The sequence below is a fragment of the Pteropus vampyrus genome, unplaced genomic scaffold (assembly GCF_000151845.1).
Source record: "Pteropus vampyrus isolate Shadow unplaced genomic scaffold, Pvam_2.0 Scaffold46, whole genome shotgun sequence".
Lineage (NCBI taxonomy): Eukaryota > Metazoa > Chordata > Mammalia > Chiroptera > Pteropodidae > Pteropus > Pteropus vampyrus.
In genome coordinates this window covers 3,552,434-3,568,875 of record NW_011888827.1, presented here as the reverse complement: position 1 = coordinate 3,568,875, position 16,442 = coordinate 3,552,434, and the positions used below count along the sequence as shown (strand labels likewise).

General features: G+C 36.4%; 1 protein-coding gene, 1 non-coding gene and 1 pseudogene across 3 annotated transcripts in view; 2 read left to right on the top strand and 1 right to left on the bottom strand.

Moving 5' to 3' along the window:
- PDZD8 (PDZ domain containing 8) overlaps positions 1 to 16,442 on the bottom strand; it is a 70,738-nt gene that overhangs the window by 20,389 nt on the left and 33,907 nt on the right. The gene's annotated exons all lie outside the window — the stretch shown is intronic.
- On the top strand, positions 714 to 832 carry LOC111739053. Its single transcript, XR_002780094.1, has one exon. It is a non-coding gene; the product is annotated as a 5S ribosomal RNA (ribosomal RNA).
- LOC111739094 lies at positions 9,084 to 9,201 on the top strand (annotated as a pseudogene).

Genomic DNA, 16,442 nt, shown 5'->3' with positions numbered 1-16,442 from the left:
GGACAAATAAAAGCATAATAAACAAAAAATCAACACGGAACAGTATTATATTGTCCTTTGGACTGATCATGAAATCTTTATTAAAAAAGAGAAAGGAGGGATGAAAGTGGAGGCAAAATGTCTGTGACAGGTATAGATTATGGATGGGAGGCCTTCAGTCAATCCCAGCAATCATCATGTAATAATTTTTCCTTTTTCACAAGAAGCCAATTGGATGTTTTTGAGTTCTATCAAAGTCTGGGTGCTCCTTTATTCCAAAAGCTACAATTAAGGAAAAGTTACATCTATAGAACTTTTCACTCGAAATCTTTGTAGACAGTGAAAGTTTGCTTTTTATGTTTCTTTCAGAGAATGAGGAAAACTGGTCCCTCAGTGTCCCAAGTGATGATCAAGATTTCTGCTGCAGGGGACGGGGGAGGTAGGTAAGGTTAAAAGGGTCAGCTATTTGGTGATGGAAGGAAATCTAACTTTGGGTAGTGAACACATAAGGCAATATATATATGACATACTGTTGAATTATACCTTTGAAACATTTGATTTTAATATTGTCACCCCAATACTTAATAAAAAAATAAAGGCCATAAAAGAAGATTTCTGCTGCAATAAATGGGGTCACATACCCCTTCCCTTTGAAACAGTCATCTGGTTACATCCATGGAATTTGCCTGGAAGTTTTAGGCCAAATCTTTCAAATCTAAATATGTGGCTATATTGTCTACGGCCATGCCACCCTGAACAAGCCCGATCCCATCTGATCTCGGAAGCTAAGCAGGGTCAGGCCTGGTTAGTACTTGGATGGGAGGCCACCTAGGAAGACCAGGTGCTGTAGGAATGAATGAATAAATACGTGGCTATATAAAGTATATAAACACCAGGGTCCTGAGACTGCTCAAACTACAAGGACCCCTACCTTCGTCACAGAGTGAGAGCATCATGGCCAGTATTTAAATATTACTTAGCATTAAGCTATATTCTGAGACTGAAGCACGATGTGCTATAAGACATGTATGAATACAATGTGATGGGGATTCCAGGGAGATGAAGACTGCCTCTGGGTGAGTGGTCTGGAGAAGGCTTCGTATAAGGGTATGGCAATTAGGTTGTATCTTAAAGCATGAGAATTCTATATGCTTATTAATGCTTGCCAAGTTCTCCCCCTCTCTGAGCCTATCTGCAACGCTCTAATCCTCAGATGATTAAAGTGGGAACAGCCTTGCTTATATAACACGGTTCAACTGCTCTGCCTCAGGAGATGGTCCAGGAGCATTCACCGACCCAAGCTGGACCAATCAGAGTTCCTTCCTAGATGGTGGGAATTCAGATTTAGAGATTCCTTATATGGAAGAAAGATAATTTAGCTATAGGCATCTGTGTATCTACTTCCAGACTGAGAAGTGGAGAAAGCCAGTCTCCAGAGTGAGGAATAAAGCACCTAAACACCCAGGAGCAGAGAGGAGAGATGCCTGATAGTGGTTTTCTCTCTGGTTCCACTTTGCTTGTAAGGCTTGGCTGCACTCCTGCTAAAAGTTGCGCAGAACCTAACTCATGCAACCATGAACAGCGGTCGTGATGCCTGCCTGTGGTGTCCTGAAACACCACGGTATCCTCAGAATAAGTACCCCTTTTTTGCTTAAGTTAGTTTTTTAGTGGGTATCTGTTTCAAATACGTTCTAGCTTATCAGACATTGTGTTAGAGACTGTCACATACAATTTCTCATTAAGTTCAAAGTGCTGTATTATTTATTAAACTAGAAAGCTACAAATACATCACAAAGGTAGAATGTAAAGCGTTTTCTCTGAAGCTCAGCTTGTGTCGACTGGCCTGAATTCTGCTGAAAACTAAAGGTAGCTTTCTGTTGGAGTAGAAATACTATTTCTAGTATTTTTTGGTATGACATACATATAAAGGTTTATCAATTGTCAAGCATTTCTGACACATACTAAACAGCTATTACAAGAGCTGAACCATGAGTCAATACACACAAGATTGCAGACAGCCAGCATTTAACTTGACCGATAATGTCAGACGCAGGTTAAAAAAGTCTAGCTGTATGTGCATCTATCTTGTGGAGAGCAATTTAGTAAATACATCAAGATAACCTTTAAGAGCTCTCACACTCTGACATCCCTTTTAGCCTTTCTTGGACCCAGCTGGGATGCCTTATTTTCACCTGCGGGAAAAACAACACATTGATTTTTTAATCCCTTTCTAACGTGGATGTAGTTTTATACAAGGGATAAAAAGAGGATATATTTTAATAACACATCAATATATCTCTTTTACAAACTGTTTTCTCCTACACGAGCTTGTAACATTGAAGGGAAAAAGAGGAAGAAAGTAAGAGGATCACTGAGAGAAATTAACCAGTTATACTTTTGAGCATTCTTTCATTAAGTAAGTTTCTGAAAAAGACATCTTGAGGACTATTTCCCAGCTTTTCTGGTTGAGTAGTGGGGCAGGGAAGGGAGAAATGAAACGACAATCTGTAACATATTACCTGACGCCACTATAAAACCGAACTTTTAACAGCAGGCTTTTAAATGCAGGGAACCATTCCCAGCCTTCCGGGCCCATAATGTAAATCAATACCTATTCTATCAGAATTCTCAAATTATAATTAAAAAAAATGTCCATGACTTTCAGACACATTGTTGTATTCTGTAATTCCTCTCCCCAAAATAAAATGGTGGTAAATTTTCAGAAAATTAGGCTGACCTAAGAAACACATTTTAATGTAATCTATAGCAAAGCTACTAAGAAAAAAAAGTAATAGATAAAGAAAAGTAATGGATAGACATGCACTGATTGATTCACTCACTGACTCAAACGCTTAGGCACAGTGTGCTGGGTCTCAAAGGCAGAGCTGTGAAAATCACATTCGAGCTTCTCCGGCCTCGTGTAAGCAGGAATGGGAGGCATGAACAAATAACTGCAATACTTGTGTATGATTTAATAAGAGTCATCTAACATTTAGAGAGCAGAGAAGATACTCCTAAAAAAGTAAATTTAGTATGACACTTGAAGGATATGTAGGAGTTTGCCAGGACGGGTCAGAAGTAGAGGGAATACATCTAACCAAGAGGGCAGTGGGTTTGAAGGGAGGAGATAAGAACTAGCATGATATATTTGGAGAACTGAAGAAAGTTCGGTATTACAAAGCTCTTTGATAAATTTAGTCTTTGTGAAGAGAGAGAGAATCTAGAGAGAATCTTAGTTGATTAAACTTAAAAGGGCTTTCAAAAGAAAATGTATAATGTCAATCCCACTACTACTTTCCTGCCCAAGATGGTCAAAGTTAATAAATGGTGACTGTGGTATAAACAGCATTTGAATGTGCTAATTAATGCTATGTGACTGGAAACTTGAATACATACAATATTTAATCCTCGCTGATCCATTTATGCCCTTTAAAAAAAGGTCACAGTTTCATGAATATTAGCATAAGAGGAATGTTTTTTCTCTTAAAAAAAAAAAAAACACCTTAAAAGTCAAATGTTTAAAAATGTTTTTCAAATTGCTTTAAAGTTTGACTGCTTGCTGTAAAATACACCATTTATAAAACTTTCATTGATACACATATTTGTAAACCATTGAGTGCTTCTCTTTTCATAGGATACTTCTACATTATCCATATTCCCAAAGCTCAAGTTCTCTAAACCTAAAACACACATCCATAAAGCACAAACCCAGGGAGTCTACAAATAGACTTCTCCTATGAATACATTTATTTGCCCAGATTGACCCCAAACGGACATCAGTTATGGAAGACAATGCCTAAGTTCTGAATGCCTAAACACAATGGACAAAATGGCGAGTAGTACAGAAAGAGGTCTGACTTGGGCAGTGCAAGGGTTAGCTCTAAGTTCCTGGGCAAGCGCAGCCCAGCCTTGCTGCCTGCCCAGCCTCAGGGCCAGCATCTAAGGGGAAAGGTCTCTGGACCACTTCTTTCCTACCTATTGGGGCAGACTGAAACCCAGTTCCCCTTTCTCCCTTCCTTCCTTTCCAGTGCAGTGGATGAGGGCCCCGAGCCAGCCACCATAGACCCAGGACAACAAGATTAAATGGGAAAGAGAAATTACACTTAACACTGCTCTTTTCAAGGGGCCCAATACTGGGGTGACTTCAGGACAGTGATGGCCTGGAACAACAGAAGAGCTTCCTATAGCTTTCTTTTTTGAGAAGCATGGTGACATGAGATAGCTAAGTGACAAACAGTATTTGACTCTAGAAAAGGGGAGCCTTGAAGTTCAATCCCCACCATTAGCCATTTTTTGGAAGGCCATTTCTAACTTACTGTACTGCACTGAATCTCCAGTGGTTTTGTTGCCTACATTTAAAAAAAATGTAAAATTTACTCTTTCAGCTATAATGGGTTTTTGTAGACTGGCTAAGGAGCCTATACAGACACAGTTTATGTGGGAAACTCCATGTTTCTGTCAAGCCAACACCTCTACCCTTTCTTCCTCCTCCAGGTATCTTTTCAGACCAGTTCCCTAGCTTCACCTACTTTGTCATAGGTTACAGAGATTTGGCCTTCTTTCTCCTTCTTTTTAAAAACCACCACCACCTAGGGTTCCTAATTCTTACACACTATTCTTGTTGAATAGTGTGCTTCGCTGGGGTAATAAGAATTCTCTAGCTGTATAAACATCCTATGCAGGGGTAGAATTCGAGTAATTAGTACAGAGATTCTAAAAACAATTAGCTTATAAATTGAAGTTTTCAAAAATACATGCCTGAAAGTAGAACTATGGGTTTATATCAACCAAATACCCCAGATATCCTGGGATTATTCAAATTTTAAAATGCTCTTCAAAAACCATTCTATTAATATGGCATCCAAACATTTGTCAGCAAGCCACTTGGGTTTATAAAATTTGGTCGCTGTGTTTATGAGAATATGATACAGCTCTTCTGGTCAAAGTAACAAAAACTACATGCTAAGGATTTCTAGAAGGTGACTAAAAATCATCGTTTTTGATGGGCCATTGTACAGATCACCTTTACTTGGCTTGCTGTGGAACTTCGCAAATAAATTCTAAATATCAAGGACCCAGGCAATTATGACTAGTGCATTAAAAATTTATTCCCAAACTCTGAATAACAATCGAGAGGTTAAGATTTCTGAAACTAGAACAACTCTTATGTTAAATAAGTTATTGCGCTGTTGCAAAGGGAACTTCTATGTATCTCATGTTTGGCACAGAATGTATTAGAGGTGTAACTTTCTGGTCTTTTCATCGAACACTAGATGTTGGATCAATTTGCTTATGGTTACAGGTCACAAATTACTGCCAGGCTAGGGACCAACAGCTTACTGTCCATCTCAGAAGCAGCAACAAACAAGGCTGTTGAAGATCTGGAGCCAGATTTCATAAATTAAACCCATCACCTTTAAAAATCACAACCATATTGATGATCCTACTACCTCCATTAGCGCCACACTAAACCCTGAAAGAAGCATATGTTCTTGTTCATATTCATTCTCTCCCCTGCTCCTCCTGCTCTTTCTCTTTCTTTCCTACACACACACACACACACACACACACACACACACACACACACACACACACACACACACACACACGACTTGAGTGTGAAGTAACATTTAGCTCAATTCTGAAATGAATAAGTTAGAACTATACTAATATTACTCAATTTCTGCTTATAAAGCATGTTTCAATAAATTATAATTCTAAAAAGTTAATAAAACAATTTCTAGGTTCTAGAATGAAAAAGGAAAAACATATAAAGGAAAGAAAATACGTAGTCTCTGATGGGTCAGTCATTCTGTACCAATCTAACCCACTTTTAAGCACAGGCAGCTTTAAAAGCACAGAAGAGGTAAGCTGAAACATTTCATGGGACCCTCAACCACTAGGTAAGTATATATTGTTGCTTCCAAGGACTCAACTAAAGTCTCAGTCATCTTCCATTCAGGTCCCTCACTCTAAAAGAAAAAAAGGAGATAACTGTGTTTATTAGCTATCTTCTTTGAAACTGTCTTGTATCAGCAAAGAAGACTCAATTTGGATGTACATGATCATACTGCCTTTTTTACAGAAAGTATGACTCTTGAAACACATATGGCAAAGGTCTTGTTTTTATTTCTTGATATAAAAGTAACACCCACAGAAAATTTCAAAGATCTGTCATTAAAGTTTAACCAATTCATAAAGGTTTAAATCGGAACAGTTCTTAAACTCAACTTGTAAGCCAGATGATTAAAAAAGAATCTGTCAGGTAAAGAGAAGTGCTACTACTGAAGTAAATTTTCATGCCCCTGTCCCAAATGATGACAAAAAGTTATACTCTTTAAAAAAAAGGTCTTAAAGAGACATATTTGAATAGTACATATTGAATAAATCTTAAATTCTCTCACATGGGTTTTTCATGTAAACATTTTCTTTGCCAGCAGAATGCTTATATTTTCACCTCTTACTGAATAGTTTTTAAAAAGAAAAACTTCACTGAAATCAGCCCCTCCTCAACACTAGGGCACATGAGAAATTCTTCTTTGAAGAAAAATTGCAAGGTCTGGGGTGGTTTATATTCAGTGCTGGGTGTGAATTCTGGCTCTAATATTTACTAGTTTTGTGATCTCAAGTGATTTAGCCTCCATCTCATTTGTAAAAAGGGGGTACTGATAGCTACCAACTGTGTTGTCAGAGTACACAAAATTATGGGAATAAACATCTAGCATAATCCGGGCACTTCCATTCTCTCTCCTCAGGTTAGGAAGACTTCTTTCTGGGGTAAAAACACAAGTGAGGCCCCTCAATCTTCAGAACAGAATGCCAGGTTGGCCATCTGATAACCTGGTTTCTAAGGAAACTGGATGGTAATTAAGACTGTATGTATCTTTTGCTTGCCTTGTCTGAGAGACAACAAAGATCTAGAAATATGCTGAAAAAGTAAACTTGTACATTATACAAATACAACTGACCTAAGAGATCTAAAGAATAAAAATGATACTTTGCCCAGGTTCAAAGATTTTTAGAAAAGTAATCACATCCAAATGATTATCTGGCAATACACTTAGGTTCCTTCTCTCTTTTTAAATCTAATTGAAGTCTCCACTAATGTTTTGATTCAAAACTAATTCTACATAGCCATTCCAGTGAAATAAAAAGCTCTGAAAAGTATGCAAAGTCTGAGGTTGTTATGGAAACAACAGAGTGGAATACTCTTGCCCTTAATTCCTTTGTCAAATAGAAACAGCTCTCATTCTGAATCACCAAGTCAACTCTCAGCTTCATATATTATAACTATACTGTTGCAGGGTGATTTACATCTTACTAAAAGGAATTGTGAAAGCCTTAGAGACAGATTGGTTTTTTATAACTTTTTATCTTAAAATAATTTCAAACTTACAGAAAAGTTGCAAAAATAGCACAAAGGATTTCCATTTATCCTGAATCCTGATTTCTCAATTGTTAACATTTTTTCTGAACCAACTGAAAATGAGTTGCAGGCATGATTCCCTCTTACCCTTAAATATTTAAGTATTTTCTAACAAGGACATTTGCTTTTATAATCACAGTACAATTATCAAAGTCAGAAAACTAATATTGATACAAAACAATTACCTAATCTACAGACTTTATTCTAGCTGGATGCAATTTTAAAATATGTACCAATTATTTTTGTATAATCCTTGATAAAGGAATCACTTAGATAGGAGGTCAGCAAACTACAGCTTGTAGGCTGTTTTTAAAGAAGTTTTATTGGAAAACAACTAAGCTCGTTTGTTTATTGTCTGTGGCTGCTTTAGAAGTTAAAACAGCAGAGTTGAGTAATTGTGACAGTGACTGTCTGGCCCACAAACCCTAAAATATTAACTACAAAAAGTGTGCCAAACCATGACTTAAAGATAAATGTGTATGAACATATAAAGACATTATAGATTATTATATAACATCAAAAAACTGCAAAAAGTCTAAATGTTCATAAAAAAGTGGTTGGTTAAATAAACTATGCTACATAATGGAATATCATGCATACATAAAAATAATGACACATGTATATGGAGATAAAAATATGCCTTCAGTATATAGTTAAGTAGGAAAAAAGTCAGGTTATAAAATACACGATGCCATTTTATATTCTTTAAAGAGCCTTAAACATACCCTGTGAATTGTGTCTGTGTTTATAAAGTAGTGGAATTATGGTTGACTTCTGCAATTTTCTTTACAGCTTTCTGATTTTTTTAAGTGGGCAAAAATTATATAGCTTACACCAATTTCCAAACATATCACTTATTTTATAGAAATTGTTAATTTTATTGTTCAAATATGCAAGTTTCCTCAATTTTCAAATGAAATCATCATAAAAATTAACACATTTCTTCATACCTACTTTCTTATGCTCAGTGGTTTCCTACTTAGACTGCTAATAGTCTCAGTGTTGATTAATTTATGAAAGGGAGTTCATACATCATTCATTTAGAAAACTAGCCATCTGTCCATACTCTTAAGAATCACTTGATCACCTGATAACCTTTAAAGAAATATAATGAATTACCCAGAAAGTCTTATTTACAATGATTAATAAAACCTTCTTATCTCTTCAAGTATAGAACACACTGTTTATATAAAACAGCTTTCAAATATAACCACCTATTTGTCTAGTACAATTCAATATCGGTGTAAATCAACATGCTTACAAATGGGAAACACAGCTGTCCCCAAATCCACTTTAAACTCTATTCGTGTTCAATATTTATGTGGAGAAATATTTAACGCTTTATGGAAAAAGACTGATTTAATAGGACATATGAATTAAGTGTTACTGCTACGCGTTCCATTTCCATGTTTGAAGATAATAAAAAAAATTTCAACCTAGTTTTACTTTAGCCTACTCATTTTAAAGTGCCTTCAGTTAGTAAACAGAACTACACATTTATAGTAAAATGCAAAGGTGAATGCTAGAGATCTCAAACAGTTTAGTACCATGAGCGACTCTTTAAATATTCTAAAACTATGTTATTAATTATAGATACCTAGACTTTTTTTCCACCCTATGACATTAACATTCTTTATTCCTAAGAAGTTCTTAATTTATCTTAAATCTTCCTGAAATTGTCTATGGCCATGCCTCCCTGAACGTGTCCGATCTTGTCTGATCTCAGAAGCTAATAGGGTCGGGCCTGGTTAGTACTTGGATGGGAGACCACCTAGGAAGACCAGGTGCTGTAGGCATTAAAAAAATAAATAAAATCTTCCTGAAATTTAAATGTTTGTTGATGATTTTTCCTCAGCTGAGATGGGCAGTAGCTAGATGATCTCTGTCCTTCTTATAAAAGCCCTTAATAAACTTGCTGATGTGCTTAAAGGTCACTATTTGTTTTGTTTAAAAAAAAAAAAAAAACAACAACACTATCCCAAGCTATTCCCCTGTCCCCCTTACCCTGTTACAGGAAGGATTTAAAAGGGAGTGGAACAGGAGATTTCTAAGAATATACAAAATATCAGATAGCACTAAAAATACAGAAGCAAAAAAGGTGGCATTTAGGTCAAGTTCAATAATTATAGTCACTACTATAGTTACTATGTACCAGATACTGTGCTAAGTGTTTTGCAGACATTTAACCCTTACACTATTACTATTATCTCTATTTTAGAGATAAATTAACTTGTTCGTAGGCAAAGAACTAGAGTGGAAGAACCGGTATTTGAACCCACAATTCATGGAGATGATACAGCATTAAGAATACCGGCCCTGGAGTCACATTGCCTGGGTTTGCAGACTGTCTTTACCACCAGCAAGCTGGGTGATCTGGGTAAGTTACTTTCTCTCTTTGTGTCTCGGTTTTCTCGCATATAAAATGGTGATGATAAGAGGGTTCTTATGCCTATTCTCATGGGTTTGTTATGAGAATTAAATGGTGAATGCATACAAAGTCTTAAAATCATGACAGGCACAGAGAAATTGCTCATATCTGGTTACTGCTCCAAACTTCCACTGGACTGAATACATTTGGGTGGAGAGTTGTATACTGCTACAGGATCTCTGATAACACCTCTTTCCTAAATTGTTTCCTAGTTCTGCATCCTGCATCTGAGTGTATGACTCAGAAAATGAGCTATCTGGCTAAGTGGGTTTCTATGGGAAGGTGCTACTGTGCCTTGAATAGGATTTTTCCATTCATGACAAGGTATGGACTGAATGAATCAGCTTTACTTGGATCATAGAAAACTGGAGATCCTGAAATATAATCCCAAAAGAATGTTTTAGTTTTATTAACATCATTGCCTTAACTTGTTCTCAAAAGCTTTTAAAATAGCTTCTTACTACTTCAGTAAGAAACCATTCTGCTTTTATTTTATCTCAAAAAAGAGATCTATAGAGCATATACACCAAATAAAGTTAAAACTAAATAAAAGCACTGAAAATATAAAAACAAAAACAAAAAACAGTAGATTAAAGCAGCATATGAAAAAATATCCCTCTCTGGACTATCTGTGATAATCATTGCACCTCAAACCCAAACAGGTCCAGAATGAGATCTTCTTTCTCCTCTTCTTGCTCCCTCCTCGTGGTTCCAGTCTTCTTGGCTTCCTCTCTTTCTCTCTCCAAACCCGCCCCCTCCATTTCCAAGCCACACTGATTCTATTTTCTATTTTCATTGCCATCATCCTGGTCCAGACTTTCATGACACCACACTTCTATTATTCCAAGTCTTTCCCTCATCGAATCATCCTTGGCTTTACCCATTTGCTGCAAGATTTGGTAAACATATTATTTACTACTTATATGCCAGGTACGGTGCAAGACATTTTAAGAATCTCATTTATTCCTCATACAACCATGTAAAGCATTATTAGTCCCATTTTATAGAGGCATGAAGTACTGTACTTGTGGATGAGATGGGTGTGGGAATTTTGACTAAGCTCATGCTGCCAATAAGCAACCCAGCTAAGACTCAGATTCAGAGCCAAATCTGTCCCAAGCAGGATTCTGACGAGATCACTTTCATTCTAAAAGCCTCCACAACTCCTACTGTCTTGGAGAGTAACAGCCAAATTTCTTAGCCTGGTATTTAAAGCACTTCGGTAACATGATCCAACCCTCTTATTGTTTTGCATAATCTTCCTACACTACTATATTCTTTAACCAACCTGGACAACTCATTGTAATCTAAACATACTCAGTCTCCCTCTTTCTTTGGGTTTACCCCATATCTTCCACCTTGAAACGTCCTCCCTACCATCTCAATATCCTACATATACTGTGAGGTTTGGCTCCTTACCATTCTTTTAAGAAAACCAAGAAAGAATATGTTATCTCCCCTTCATCAGAATCTCAGTGTACATTATTCTGAAACTCTCTTAGAGCATTCATATGCTTATAGTAATACTGATGCTCATTGTACTGTTGACTGTATTTCCTCACTGCTTATTTTCCTTGAAAAACAGGACCATATACACATTGCCTTAAACCAACTCGGTTTCTTCTTTCTCATCCATAATCACAATGCCTTGCATTGATATGATTTGGAGAGTTGATGTTTCTATAGTTTAACCTAAGTTCCTACTCTTTTCACAGTGTTTCACAATCATATTAAACACACTTAGAAAATATGGGACAGAGAACTGCATCCCTTATTTTTAACTAAGATGAACTTTAAGAGTGGAAATACTGCACAGGATTTACAACTAAAGCTCAAGGCATTTAGTTTACTTAAAAAGCCAAAGTATAGAACATTACATGTGGTTAAAATTTCATTGCATCCCCACTGTATTCGCAAATATTATCAAATTGAACTAAACCAGAGTTTTCATAAAAACTGACATTTTCAAAAAAAGCTTTATTTGCTTTAATCTTTCTCTTCTTTTGATAAGATTAAGACTGTAAATGGCAAATGGTTAAATAGGAGCACCAAAATGCTATCTGCAAGGCATCTGGCCTTAAACAAACGCACCAAAATGCCAACTCTGAAGCATCTCCATAATGTATCTCTCTCAGATGTTCTTACTTAAAATTACGGTCTTTAGGGAGCTCTTTTAGACTCTTTGTATGCATATTCAACAATTTGTGGATAGAAGTCATTCAGCAAGACTTCCAAAACTCTCCAAAACAAAAGAGAAGTTTCAGGTCATATAGTCATTTTATTTAGGCTATACTGAACTACACACTTAAGAGCGAGCTCTTCTGATGTTTTAAATAATGCCATCATACCATTATGTACCATATTTGTAAACTAAAATCCTCACTCTAAAAACCAGATTTTTTATAGAAGGTATACTGAACAGTAAATTTCATTCTGTGGACTTCCTCAACCTAAACATTTTATTTGGTTAAGACATACGTCAGAGATAGCTTGAAGGGGAAAAAAAAGAGACAGAAATGTGACTAAGTCATGATGAAACCTGAAGTTCTGGAAGAAAAAGGGTTGAGAGTAAATGGAAGCTTATGGCCAGACAGCCAGCTTCGGCCTTCCCCGAAAAATTGACTGAACAACCACTAAATGCCAAGTGCTGTGAGCCAAAACGGTCATGGCATATGCTGTAAAGGAAAATACTGGTGGAAATAACACTGACCAAATTTTCATAGAAATATAAATGTGAATTCTCTACTGTGATAAGTATTACCAAAGAATTTCATGCTCATTAGGGAAGGTTTCCCAGAGGAATGATGATTGGTTGGTGAATCAGTCAGGATCTGATAGGGAAACAGGGAACATGTAAGTATTTGAAACAGAGAGACTTTAAAACAGAGAAATGGCTACTTGAGAGCCAAAGAGGACAGCTGAACATGACCGATCTTACTATGAAGACCTTTCCATTCAAATCCCAGTGCCCCACAGTTTGAGTTCTCCTTGCCTCTCCTCTAAAATGCTTCCACACTTACTACTCCCAAACTACCTCTTAATTATGAGAATATCATTCACTGTCCAGTTTTTGTTAGAGGGATTTGATGAGACAAGTATAGATCCTATAGGCAGAAAACTCTGGCTCCTTGTATATTGGAAAAGAACTTCATAGACTCTAAAGTATTACATGTTACATATTTGGTTCCCACGTCTCTTTTTGTACACGGACAGCAGTTCTTAGAAAGCAGGCATCATCTCCTCAAATGTCTCTTTAATTGTAAGGGTGTGTTTTAAAAAACTGAAGGAAGCCTGACATAAATTATTTCTCTCTCAGAATCAGATCCTTTCAAAAAACAAGGTTTTGATAGGGAAGCAGCAGTGGAGAGAGAGAAAAGTGCCACACAAGTGCCACACAAATAGAAAATATAGTCCTGAATCCAGGAGGTGAATTTTTCTGACTTCATAATCTAGGGCATGGCTGACCTATCTAAAGCTCTTCTTACAGCACTTTGAAAGGAATGTTCTTCACAGATTTACTACTTCTTATTTTTTAGGCAGACCTGAAATATCATGACATCTCCTAATGTTTTTTCCCAGTTCTCCCTGGTACCTGTGTATTGGGCTGCACAAGACATGAAGTGCTTCTGCTTCTATTTATACTGAACACATGACTGTCCCATTGTCTCTCTTCTGCTCATCTACCGTGTATATTTGAGGGACCAGAATTCCTTTCTAATTCCTCCTTCATTTCAAAACAGGAAAAAATTCATATTCTTTCTTCTTCTTTGATAGTGACATATTTATGCCAATGTACCGACTTCACGGTTCCTTAGATTTTTAACCTCTCCCTAATTATAGAAGGAAAGACTTGGTCTCCTATGAAGAACAATTACTATCAAGTGTCTGAGTGCTGGAAGGAGAGGGAGTAGGTTCAGCATCAGAAAATGAATATTAAAAAGCTTGTTTTTAGAATTAAAACTCCTTTCATCCTTTTATTTAGAATGAAGAACAAGGGAGAGAGCTCGACAGAACAGCCGGGTGTCTCCTGGCGCCACTGCCCTTCTCTACTGCAGAGCACCCGCATTCAGAGGTTCCACGGCTCATTTTCAAAATGCCTTCTCTTCTCCCCAGATGGCCTCGAGCATTCCAGGTTGCCCAAAGAATAAATTTGTTTGAAGGACGAAGTGACAGCGCAAATAAATGATAAAAGAGATGGCATGAATGGCACAGGCAGGATAGGTGAAACAGAGAGAGGGAAGGACAAAAGAACATTTACTCGTAACCTATTTTATGTCTGGAACTAAAGGTAAAGCGAGTGGGTGGTCACCGGTAAGGGAACTCCAATTCTGGGAGTGTAACACTCAGGATCTCTCTCTTTAAAACTGTGTTTATGTGACATTTATGTGACCTGTTTGCTTTACCATGCACACAATAATGATTATGCATGCTTTAATATGTGTAATATGACAGATTAATTTTACTGTGAATTTTATTTGATAAGCACTATAAATTCTAGAGATATTAGTTGTTTTTATACTTTCTTACTGAAATATCATGACCTGAAACTTTTTAAAATCTGAAAACTCCTTAAATTTGTTCGTTAGTGAAAAGGAAGCAAACTATCATCACCAAACTTGCATATTACTGAAAATAAACTGCCTTGCCTCTTTTGGTGTAGGTGAATGTATTTTTAGTATTGATTTTGTCATCTCTTGCAAGATGATCCTCTAATTTTTGTTTAAACCTAATATCTAATTTATTTGCACCTGAGCGGTCACATTTTATTTGATGTTCATGTGGAATCTTTCCTTATTTATTACTTTTAAAGAACACCACCACAAAGTGCCTCATTTATCCGATGGGCTCTTTTATTTTGCAACAGAGATAACAAGCACAGCACTGACCTGAGTGTCTGATTTTGTTCCAAACTTGCCTTGGATCTCTAAAAAGGTAGAAAACAGGCTTTATGAAGGCTATTTGCTATTCTTTTAAATTATTCCCTGACATCCCAATTTAAGAAAAATTCCCTCTAACACAAAAAGTCATCAGGTGGATTTCAATTTTTTCTTATGGCAAGACTGGCTACCTAAAAAATATTCATAATCCTTTTTCTTTACCTTCTACAAAGGCTGAAAAACTAAAATGATTCTTCATACTTCCTTGCTGCTAGGGAAGGCCATGTGACTCAGTTCTAGCCAATGAGATATAAGCGGAAATCCCTGGGAGGAGCTTCCAGGAAAGCATTTAAAAAGGACAAAACCTGGCTGACATGTGAATTTGGCAGGCCTTAGACTGCACCCTTTTTCTTGGAAGGTGAATACTGAGGGAGACATTCGACATCTTTCAACCATAAGGACAAAAACCCTACACTAAGGATGATGGAGGAAGTCAGTAAGAGCTAGGCTCCTTGATTACATTATTGCTGAACTGCCATAGTAACTGAGGGCTTATCACATAAGACAAATAAGTCTCTTTTTTGCTTAAGCCACATTCATTACATTTCCTGATACTTGCAGCTAATGTATTACATCTGTTCCATCTCCACCCCCCAACATTTGTGCAAGTACTATGAATCTAAAGCTTTCCTATTCTTGATCTTACCCTATTAATGGCATATGGTATATTATAATGCTTTAAAAACTCAAAGGCACATTTGAAATATAGAAGGAATTAAGTTTCTTTCATTCTGCATATTTGCTGAAGTTAGACTAACTGAAAAATATCAACATTTAAAAACTGATTTAAATCTGAAGATTGTATTTATACAAAGATAGCCTCTAAGCTCATCAAATACTTTAGTATACTTATTTTTTAATGATGCTCTTTTTTTCTATCCAAATTTACAATACATCCCAAATTTTTGAATCCTATTCTGCAATGTTTTATGTAGTCTTGAAGAACACTCTAATTCTTCTCCTTAGAGTTATTAAATTCAGACTTATGTAATTTAATGCCTGGAGACACTTAACTCCTGCTGACATTTTTGACACCAGATGTAATTAGTAACCTAGAATTATTTCTCCAAAACTACTTATGACATATGCTAAGATCTAAAATTACGACTCAAGATTAAAGTCTTACTAACCTTTGCTCTAAAATATTAAAGCTGTCTAATCTCATATAATAAAAGAAACTGAAAATGCCAACAGCAATGGCAAGTAATAACTATTTCATATCCAGATAAAACAATACTGCTTTATCATATACGTCAGAAGAAACTGTAAATCTGGTTATTTTATTCCTCTGAGGAATTGCTTTAAATTGGCTGAGATGTAACTTAAAAGAAAGGTAAGACATGAACAACCACCAAGAAAAGGGGAGACTATTCTAAAAACCATTATTTTGACCATGTCATTCCCATGCTCAAAATCTTCAATAGCTCTCAACTACTGTCATAAATTCAAACTCTGTGGGTCAGCCCACCCTCCCTCTCCAGCTTTACTTCTCTCTACTTTCCTGCCCTGCTCAATTTTTATGTAAGGATGTTCACAACAGTTATTACAGAAGGAAAATGGAAAAAAATTTAAAAGTCAAAGGAGTATCTATAAATAACCATTAAAAGTCATTTTCTTCAAGTGCGTGGCAATATGCTTATGGGCTTATTTTAAAAATTGAGAATTGCGACTA